General features: G+C 39.2%; 1 non-coding gene across 1 annotated transcript; it reads right to left on the minus strand.

The window, feature by feature from the left end:
• Positions 1 to 3296: 3296 nt before the first annotated feature.
• On the minus strand, positions 3297 to 3403 carry LOC145096589 (small nucleolar RNA R71). Its single transcript, XR_013703965.1, has one exon. It is a non-coding gene; the product is annotated as a small nucleolar RNA R71 (small nucleolar RNA).
• Positions 3404 to 11567: the final 8164 nt, after the last annotated feature.

The following is an 11567-nucleotide window of genomic DNA, read 5'->3' on the forward strand; positions in this document are numbered from 1 at the left end:
AATGGATTGTATTTTTTGTATATGGTATTTTATTTTATATTATGCAATGGATTGCATTTTTTGTATATGATAATTTATTTCTATTATGAGAGATTAAATGCAAATTTAATTTATAAATTAATAAATATATAAATATATTTTTAAAAAAAAAAAATTAAAATTACGATACGCAAAAATGTGTGTCGTCTTCATTTATGACATGGCCTTTCTTGACTAGTGCTTCCTTGATACGCATTGCGTGTCATAAACACGCGCGTCGTAAGGTTACGACACGCAAATGCGTGTCGTCTTCCTTTATGACAGGGCCTTCCTTGATACGCAATGCGTGTCATAACCGCGCGTCGTAAATGCGCGTCGTAAATGCGCGTCGTCTCTCTTTATGACAGGGCCTTCCTTGACGCGCATTTGCGTGTCGTCTGAGCGCTTTACGACGCGCAATGAGCATCGTAAAAGGCCTTTTTTCTTGTAGTGGTCAGAGGAGATGGTTGGATGTGGTGAAAGACTATGACTATGAGATCCTATATTATCCGGGCAAGGCTAACATGGTAGCCGATGACCTGAGCCGCAGAGCAGAGAGTGCCCCGCATGAGGATCACGGTGATGACTCCAGTCTTAGATACCATTCAAGAGGCCGAAGTGGAGGCCGCGAGACAAGAGAACCGCAATAGGGAGCAGTTGATTGGACATGAGTCCGAGTTTATGACTGATAGCCGAGGGCTCATGACTTTCCGAGGGCGGATTTGGGTGCCCTATACGGGCGGAGCTCAGCGTATACTAATGGAGGAGGTGCATAGATCGAGATTCTTGATCCATCCCGGGGCCACTAAGATGTATTTGGACCTGAAGAGAGACTACTGGTGGCCTTGTATGAAGAGGGATGTTGCTTGGGTAGTTGAGAGGTGCTTGACCTACCACCGGGTCAAGGCAGAGCACCAGCGTCCGCGTGGTCCATTGCAGCCTCTGGAGATTCCCCAGTGGAAATGGGAACAAATATCTATGGATTTTATCACCAAGTTACCGAGGACTAAGTGATATTGTCGTATTTATACCTATTTTTAGACAATATTTAAGTACATTTTTATTAATAAGTTGGCAATTTATTTAGAATAATGGTACTTATGAGCTTAAATGTTATTTACAGCAAAAAAGAAGACATTTTGAAGAAAAGGGACTAAAAGCGTTAAAGAAAGAAACTTTGGGAATTTAAAGATTAAAAGAGAAGAAAATCTGGAAAAAACGTTTTCACGACGTGAAGAGTTGGTTCTAGAAGATATGCACGCGGGTGAAGGAATCCTCGACAGGCACGGTTATCTACAACTCACGACGTGAATTTCTTATTATTCACGACGTGAATTTATGGATATCAGCAACTATATAAATCCTTGACCATTACGAATAGAGGGGACTTTTGGCTAGGAAGAGGAGTTCCAGAAGACGATTTTGAGCAGATAGAAGTTCTGGGAAGAGGCTTTCAACACCAAAAAGAGTGAAGGTCCATAATTTAGTTTATTTTGTTAATTAACAACATGTTTTATATTACTTCAATTTGTGTTAGTTTGTTAGTTGCTATGATGAGCAGCTGAATCTAGCTACTCTTGTTTAGCTAGATGAAGCTTCCTACTTATGAATAACTCAATTTTTATGGATTTATTTAGTTGGTAAAATTGCTTGTGTTTGATTTGTATAACCTAGCATGCTTATGTTTGTTTCTCTAATTGCTTGATTGCATGTTCTGTGTAGCTTAGTGACCATTAACTGCATGAACTTGTTTACCTAATGATTTAGTGAACATTGAATTGTTAGAGCTAGGATTGACCAATCTTAGTTAGTAATTGGAGTAAATAAGCTTAGTTGTGCTAGTGAACGTGTATTGTGACTATAATTGCGTTTATATAACAAATCTTATATAGCATATTCACATTCATAATTATTTCTGTGTTTAATTGTGTGTGAACATACATAGTTTGACATGAATTAGTTAATTATTGGTAAAGTTAGAACTAAATTACTAATATAAATAAAACCAACTTGATAATCCATAATCATTAGCTAGCCATAAGGAAGGAGTGGATTCTTACTAGACAAGAGTGTGTTTTTACTTATTGAATTTGATTTAAGTTCGTCTGATCTTGTAAAATCAGATAAAACTCCTTTTAAAGTTGTTAATAATTAGGTTAATTTAATAGTGAGTAAATTAATTAGTAACACCGTTCCCTGTGATCGACACCCGACTTACCCAAGCTATACTGTAATCTGATTAGGCACACTGCCTATAAGTGCATAGTTAGTTTAAGTTTGTTAGGTTATAAACTTTAAAATTAGTGGGTACTTTTGTGCACATCAAGTTTTTGGCGCCGTTGTCGGGGAACGGCAAGTTTATTAGTTTATTTAGTTGCATTAGATTAATCGACCCCTTTTTGTGGAATAAAACCTGCAAAAAGGTTAATTGGTTATTTATTTTTGATTATTAGCTCAGCTTAGTTAATTAGCATATAACAAAAAAAAAGTTTGTTTTCTGTCTCTGTCACATAATTCACGACGTGAGTTTTAATAAACTCACGACGTGAAAGCTGCAATTTCAGTTTTTAGTATTTTCTTATTTTAGTTCAGTTTTACGTTTTTAGTTTAGCGAGTTGCAGGAGTTCATGACCAGAGGCTCAAACACACCCTTGGTGCCACCACTCGAAGATCCCGAGTCTGCAATTCACAAGAAAAAGACGCCACTCCAAGAATTAAAGTCAGATTTTCCAAGGAAGTCGGGAAAGAAGACAGGAGAGTCAAGTTCATCCTCGAGGCACAAGAGCAATCTTGAGCACTTGGATCATACGCCCGTCCAAACCGAGTCCGAAAACGATACCGAGCCAGAATTTGAAGAACATACGAGTGAACCCGAGAACGAGCCAAGGAACGAGATGGCAGCAATTGAAGAGATGTCCATGGGAGCTTACAAGAAACGGATCCGAGAAGATGTGGGTCTCGGTTTAGTCCAACCCGCAATACCTGCCACTACCACATTCGAGTTGAAGGGGCACATATTGGCTGTACTGAAGGATATCCCATTCTTTGGGAAAGATCATGAGGATGCTCTTAAGCATCTAGATGAAGTTAACGACATTGCGGATTACTTCAATGTCCCACATGTCAACAGAAACACAGTCTTGCTTAGGATGCTTCCCGTCACTTTCAAAGGAGCTGCTAAGGAGTGGTTAAAATCACTTCCACCGGGTACAATTACCACTTGGGCTCAAATACGTGAGCAGTTCCTGGACCAATTTTGCCTGCCATCCAAGATAGCCAAACTCAAGAAGGCAATAGCCAACTTTGAGCAACAGTCGGGGGAGTCATTATACGAAGCATGGGAGCGGTACAAGGGCTTGCTCAGAAATTGCCCTCAACATGATCTAAATGTGCAACAAGAGATGTCAATCTTCTATGATGAGGTCAACGTTATGACGAGACAACTCCTTGATTCTCAGGGACCTTTAACAAAGAAAAATCCAAGGGAGGTCAAGGAGCTGATTGAAGAATTCGCGAAGCACTCTCGCGAATACCACAACCCTAGGCAAGATGGAATCAAAGGCGGTGGAGGGGCCCAAACTGAAGAAATAGCAGCTGTGATGGCTATGCTAAATAATTTGGATCGAAGGATAACACAAGTGGACCAGTCAATACATGCCATAAGAGTGGGTTGCGATAAATGTAGTGGTCCACACTTGACCAAGGACTGCAATTTAGATGAGTTTGGGAACAGAAAAGCTCAAGTGTGCTACTCGAGTGGGGATAAGTTTGATGAGGATTGGAGGAAACCGAAGAAGGAGTGGCTGCCATATGAAGAGTATAAGAAGCAAAAAGAAGAGAAGTATAGGCAGACAGGTCGAGGATTTTATCAAAAGGATCTTCCACCAGCCGAGAAGAAACCCGATCTAGAGACTATGTTGATGAAGTATATGGAAGCTTCGGAAAAGAGACATGATGCCACTGATTCTGCTATTATGGAACAACAAACTTTAATTAAGAATCAGCAAGCCTCCATACAAAACCTCGAAGTTCAAGTTGGTCAACTAGCCACTCTAGTTCATGAGAAGTTATCCCCGAAAAATACCAAAATGAAGATCCAATCTCATGTAATAGCCATAGACACTGAAGAAGAAGTCATCTCTTAGTTCCTGGAGGCATTGGAAGAAGAACCACAGCAGCCCGATCCAAAGATGAAGAAGACCAAGCTCGAAAATCATGAAGCTGCTGAGTTCCAGAATTCACGACGTGAACTTTATATGTTCACGACGTGGGCCTGTCATGAACAGAAAAATTCTGTAGTTGGTTCGGTTTATCAGCCGCCTTTGCCTTTTCCTTCCCAAGCTACCCTTAGTCCACTGGAGAGAGAGCATAGACAGTTTGTCAAGCATGTGAAGGGGATCCCGATTAATACTCCCTTTGTTGAGTCCTTATCCAAAATTCCCGAGCATCAGAAATTACTGCAAGATTTGATAGACACTCGCAAGCAATTGAAGAAGCATTCTAAGGTAGTCCTAAGTGAACAAAGCTCGAAAGTTGTGTTGGGAGAGACACTGAAGAAGATGGGAGATCCTGGACGCCTCAGTCTTCCGTGTGAATTTGGCAACAAAATGAAGGTTAATGCTTTAGCCGATTCTAGGGCTAGCATTAATTTGATGCCTTTTTCATTTTATCAGAAGTTGGACATTCAGAAGATGAAGGCTACAAAAATGACGATTCACATGGAGAACCGTTTAGTGACACAACCTCGGGGCATAGTGGAGGATATTTTGGTGAAAATTGGAAAATTTGTTTTTCCAATAGATTTTGTAGTTTTGGATATGAAGGAAGATCCCGATGTTCCAATTATCCTTGGCCATCCATTGCTTAACACTGCTGGAGCTTTGGTTAATATTCGCGAGTCTAAGCTCACCTTGAGAGTTGGAGATGAAAAAGAAGTTTTTGGGATAGAATATGGATTTCCAAAGGAACATGTGCAAGAAGAGGTGTTCACAATCAATGAAGATAATGAACTAGAAGAACTGGAAAAGCTTATGGAAGAAGAGATCAAGACAGTTCATCAAGTGAAAAGAACAAAACCTAGAGCATCTGTTCCATTTTTGGTTGAAGTCATAGCTTAGAAGAGTCCACCTTCTTGGGTAAGCAAAGAGGATGAGGAGATGACAAGTGATGAAGAGGAAATCACTTCAAGAGTGACAAAGCCGGTGGTGAAAGAGGAGGAGGATGCTATGGAGTGCAAGGAAGAAACTAAAGGGACCAAACACAAGCTTGAAGAAGAGGTCAAAGTTAAAAAATAGAATTCAAAGAAGGAATACAAAAGGCGAGTTCAAGCTTACAAGAGTCAATTCAAGGAACAAAAGATCCTAGTGGTGGATTCTTCCGAGGACTCAACGTAGGAGGCACGGAGTCCAGCTCAAGACTCCGAGAAAAAGAAGTGCTTCTCGGGAGGCAACCCGAGTTTGGTTTGCAAATTTTTTTTCTCTTTTCTTTTTGCATTTTAGTTTAAAAACCTAGATCATTTCATCCAACTCTATTAGAACATAATTAAGCACTGAATGTAGGGACCTTAAAATGGAAGTAGTAATAATTGAGAATTTAGTTTAAAGTAAAAATTGATTTTTCTTCCAGACCATATTCACGACGTGAAGTTTAGCAATTCACGACATGAATAGTGAATGAACCGGGATAGATACTCCATGATATAGTTTAGCCCAATAGACTAACAAGCCCAAGATCAGTCCGTGAGTACATGGCCCAATTTGAGCCCAGATGAAATTCACGACGTGAATCATTCAGAATTCACGACGTGAATTTTTGAAAACACGGGACCACAGAATAAATCCCTAGATACCAGTAAAACCTCCATTTCTTTATTCCTCACGAAGTGGAAGCAGAAGTTTGGTCCCCCTTGGTCCCCATTGCTGGGATTTTAGCCGACAACTCTATTAATCTTCCTTGTGCTTACGTAATACTTCCAACAAAGGTAATAATTATTGATTATTAAGTTTATTTTTTGCTCTAGTAGATGAACTTGGGGTTAGGGTTTGTTAATTGAGTGAAATGACAAAATTAATTCTTCAAAGTTCGTAATAACCTTTGAATGTTTATGCTATGTGTTTGGAAGTGGTATAGGAGTAAAACCCATTGATATTTTGACTGGATTAACCCCCCCCCCCCATTGTTGCGATTCTGCTTGCCGGGAATGCGAATTCACGACGTGAATCCTGGGGCTGAACATAATTCTTTTCCTTTATGTCTAAATTGTGGATTATTGTTTTGGTTGTGTTGGTTACCTGTTTTGTAGGAATGGCTCCAAGAAGAGAGATTCCAGCTGGAGTTGCAGGTTTGCACCCGTTTTACAATTTTCCCGCAACAGTGTCCCGAGATGTCTTGACTCGTTGGAATAACAGATTGGGGTGGCTCTACAACAGGGAAATCGCAGTTGCTCCAACAATCAATTGGACACGGTTAAGGGAAGTTGGGCTAGTAGACCGGGTGGGCCCATTTTTGACAAAGATATTTATTGGAGATGGGTATTCGTTTACCTGTTCTGGTTGGCATAATCTATTCCGGGTACAAGAGCGAGTCTACAAGGAGTTTTGTGTCGAGTTTTTCGCAACGGTGACATTTCAGGAAACTGTTCAAGATCCACATTGGCCACAGTCGTTGGTATTTCGTTTGGGGGTGAGTACCGGGAGTGCAGCCTGGTTGAGTTTGCTTGGAGAGTAGGACTATATGATCGACAGGAGGCTATGACTCTCGAGTTTGGCATGTTTTTGAGTGCAGCTGCTAGAGGTTATGCGGAGGGTGTCATGGGGTATTCTTTCTGGCATAATATTGCATCCGAAATGTTTAATTCCGGAGTGTCTCCCGAGAGCAGTATTCGGTCCCTGATCCATCGCTTACTCCACCGGTTCATCACATTTTCCATCAACCGTAAGAGGCATGGAGACAAAGTGACTAAACGTAACTTATTCTTCTTATGGTGCATCTTACAGCCTGGTTTCTGTTGCAACATCCCGTATTTTCTAGCCCGTTTTCTTGCTGGTTCTGCCGCGAGTTCGCGCCCTGGGAGCCCCATTTGTGGGGGGCATTTTGTTACCCGTTTGGCCCGCTCGTATCATTTGGTTGTTCCTGATATTACTAGATCCATGACGTGTGTGGACGAGCATGAGTTTGGCATGGGGTATTTGGAAACTATACGGGTGGTTAGGAATTTTGGGTCGCATTGGGGCATAGTACTGTCAGATGGTGAGGGTGATGATGATGATGATCAGCCAGGCGACCAACCTGCGCCAAAGCCGAGACCGAGGCGTAGGAACATGAGAGGAAGGGGAGACCGTGGGCAGCCAATACATCCGCCTGCTTCCACGGTTGTTACGCCTTTTGGGAGTGATATGGATGGTTACTTTGACCAGTTATCGTTGAGTGTCAATTGGATAGGTGGCACTATGGAAAATGTTGTCCGACATCTTGGGGTGGAGCAGCCGCCTCATTTAGGGTATCATTACCCGATTTTCCCATGATGGTGGGAGTTTGGTGGACGCGTAGGTGATGGAGCTGGAACCAGTGGAGCGCATGATGATGAGGAGGATGATTGATCATTATTTATTTTGCTTGATTTGTTTTTAGTTCGTTTTTAGTTTGTTTTATGGGGTTGTGAGAACTACTTTGAATATTATGTTACTTTTATTCTTCGTTGTTGGTTGTTTCTCAGAAATTGCTAGGAGCCCCTAGAGAGGATAGTGAGTTATGAGTGCTTACGTCTTTAGCCGGGAGTGTTTAACGCCGAGAGTCGAGACCCATATTTTCAAAATAAGTGTGGGGTGAGTCAAGAGAGTGGAGAGTCAGCAAAAGAGTCTCAAACTGATGAATTCAGAAGAGTCTTAATACATTAAGACATTGGATTACATGAAGACATTAGAAGAAGATTTGGGCAATATTTTCTACTTGTCCAGTTTTCACGACGTGAACTTTTCTTATTCACGTCGTGAATCAGTTTTCAGGAGGTTCTCAGAATACGCGTAATTACGATTTCATGTCGTGAATTGTCTTAAACTCACGTCGTGAATATGAGATTTTTACAAGTTTAAGGCCCTTGATATTTTAGTCTTCTATGGGTTGATACTATTTTTCTTGTCATATTCAAGAGTATTTTGGCTCATTTTTACCATCATACAATGTGGCGTATGCTTTCCCACATTGGTCATTCTACTTTTGGAGATTTACACCACATTTAAAGATGATTGAAGGATCGATTTCATGTTTTGCCAGTACACTCCTTATTTCGCGAGTTCAAGATCCAAGTTTCTATTTTTGGAGTCCATATTCAAGATGCAAGTTTTCCACACTTTCGGAGATGTTTACGCCACTATCCCAGGGGAGTCTGTTCCTTTTTCTCCTTTTTCTTTAATTTTGATTTATGCATACAATGAGGGCATTGTATGAAATTAGTGTGGGGTAGGGGTAGAAAAAGTAAATTGCTAGATAATGATAGATTTTGATGGTAAAAATAGAAAAATTGAAAATTTTTAATAATTGAATCTAGTAATAATAATTTGAATTGTAGTTGCTAGTGTTATGTGGGATGATCCGATAAAAGTTCAAATGTTTAGTTGAGCCAATATACATTATAGTGCATTTGTGGCCTCCCTTATTTTAGTGAAATCATGGAAAAAAAACATAACCCCGCTTGGTTTGAGGGATGCAATATGTTTAGCAGCCTAAACCTGAAATGCATCCAGGAAAATTATTATCATTAACCAATAAAGGTTGAGGTTGAGCGCCTCTGCTTAAGCATGTAGGTTTTGAGTGAAAAAAGTGAGGTACATGTAAAAAAAAGAGAGAGAATTACGAGAAAAGTTTGAAGAATTTTGGAGCAAATAAAGTGAAGATCAAAAGATCAAAATTCCAAGAAATTCAAAAAGTTGAAGATACCAAAAATCAAATCAAATAAGGTGGTGAATTCAAAGAAATCAATGATCAAATTATCAAGGAAGTGAAGAATTCCAAAAGAGCTCCATAGCGGTATCATAGATTGTAATTCTAGATTATGTATGCTTAGGTTGCTCAACTAAAAATACCTTGAGGATAAGGAGGTTTTCTGCGGATGGATTCGGAGGATTGCATAAAATGAGCATTGTTCGGAAAAAGTGGGCGAGTGCTTATGAAGATTGTGAGTATTTAAAGTAAGGGGAGGTACTTTAGGAGCTTTTTAGACACAAATGCATGCGTTGAGGTCTTGGCATAATGGCTGACCTGGAGTCGGATTGTTCTATGTGATGTTAGTAATCAAGGATTAAGTTTAAATTTGCTTGAGGGCAAGAAAAGTCTAAGTGTGGGGTATTTTGATATTGCCATATTTATACCTATTTTTAGACAATATTTAAGTACATTTTTATTAATAAGTTGGCAATTTATTTAGAATAATGGTACTTATGAGCTTAAATGTTATTTGCAGCCAAAAAGAAGACATTTTGAAGAAAAGGGACTAAAAGCATTAAAGAAAGAAACTTTGGGAATTTAAAGATTAAAAGAGCAGAAAATCTGGAAAAAAACGTTTTCACGACGTGAGAATTTAAGAATTCACGACGTGAAGAGTTGGTTCTAGAAGATATGCACGCGGGTGAAGGAATCCTTGACGGGCACAGTTATCTACAACTCACGACGTGAATTTCTTATTATTCACGACGTGAATTTATGGATATCAGCAACTATATAAATCCTTGACCATTACGAATAGACGGGACTTTTGGCTAGGAAGAGGAGTTCCAAAAGACGATTTTAAGTAAAGAGAAGTTTTGGGAAGAGGTTTTCAACACCAAAAAGAGTGAAGGTCCATAATTTAGTTTATTTTGTTAATTAAGAACATGTTTATATTACTTCAATTTATGTTAGTTTGTTAGTTGCTATGATGAGCAGCTGAATCTAGCTACTCTTGTTTAGCTAGATGAAGCTTCCAACCTATGAATAGCTCAATTTTTATGGATTTATTTAGTTGGTAAAATTGCTTGTGTTTGATTTGTATAACCTAGCATGCTTATGTTTGTTTCTCTAATTGCTTGATTGCATGTTTTGTGTAGCTGTGACCATTAACTGCATGAACTTGTTTACCTAATGATTTAGTGAACATTGAATTGTTAGAGCTAGGATTGACCAATCTTAGTTAGTAATTAGAGTAAATAAGCTTAGCTGTGCTAGTGAACGTGTATTGTGACTATAATTGCGTTTATATAACAAATCTTATATAGCATATTCACATTCATAATTACTTATGTGTTTAATTGTGTGTGAACATACATAGTTTGACATGAATTAGTTAATTATTGGTAAAGTTAGAACTAAATTACTAATATAAATAAAACCAACTTGATAATCCATAATTATTAGCTAGCCATAAGGAAGAAGTGGATTCAAACTAGACAAGAGTGTGTTTTTACTTATTGAATTTTATTTAAGTTCGTCTGATCTTGTAAAATCAGATAAAACCCCTTTTAAACATGTTAATAATTAGGTTAATTTAATAGTGAGTAAATTAATTAGTAACAACGTTCCCTGTGATCGACACCGGACTTACCCAAGCTATACTGTAATCCGATTAGGTACACTGGGCGTACTCCTCCGAAATCATCACTGCATGCGTCATCCGAAGAACTCGAGTGCGAGGCGCGTCATGCTTTGTTGTACTCTGGGCGTACGCCGGTACGCTGGGCGTACTTCGGATGAGTCTGGTGACTCCCCTTCGGATAATATCGGGTATAATAATTAAATTTAAATTTTAATTATTTAATAAACTTTGAAAATTTATATCTTCTTCATGCGAACTCCGTTTTCGACGTTCTTTATATCCATGCGTAGGTGAGACTACGCTATACAACTTTTATTTAGACTCCGTCGGCTATTTTGCCTTTGTTTTTATTATTTATTTTTAGTAGGCCGGGACAGAATAACTTCGTTATAAATTCATAACTTCTTCGTTTAACGTCCGTTCTCGCCTCACTTTTCATCGTTTCGATACTAACAATGAGATCTTCGATTCTCGTTTAGATTGTTTCGGCTAAAAACCGCTCGATCTCAAATCGAGTATTTCGGGCTGCATCCCGCTAAGTCGAAACTTCAGAAATTCATAACTTCCCCATACGAAGTCAGATTTGGGCGTTCTATATATATTCGGAAACCTCGTTTCAACTACTACAACATTATCCAAAGATAACGAGTTTATTTTACACTTAAATTTTGACGCTCATTTTATTCTTAATTAATCCAATCCCATAATTAAGCAATTAAGCACGAAACACATAATACTCAAATAATACACTTCTATTATTTCAAAACGGGTTACAAAGGTTAACCTAGACTATTATATCAACATTAATGACAAGCCCAGAAACACAGGTGTTACAATTCTCTCCACCTTAGAATGATTCCGTCCCCGGAATCACGCATCAACAAACAAATGTGGATAGCGACCCATCATGTCACTCTCCGTCTCCCAGGTGAGATTCGGCCCATTCGTGTGTTTCCATCGGTCAAGCACTAACTCGACCATCTTG

This window comes from Lactuca serriola, chromosome 3 (genome assembly GCF_051521515.1).
Source record: "Lactuca serriola cultivar US96UC23 chromosome 3, Lser_US96UC23_V15, whole genome shotgun sequence".
NCBI classification, from domain to species: domain Eukaryota; kingdom Viridiplantae; phylum Streptophyta; class Magnoliopsida; order Asterales; family Asteraceae; genus Lactuca; species Lactuca serriola.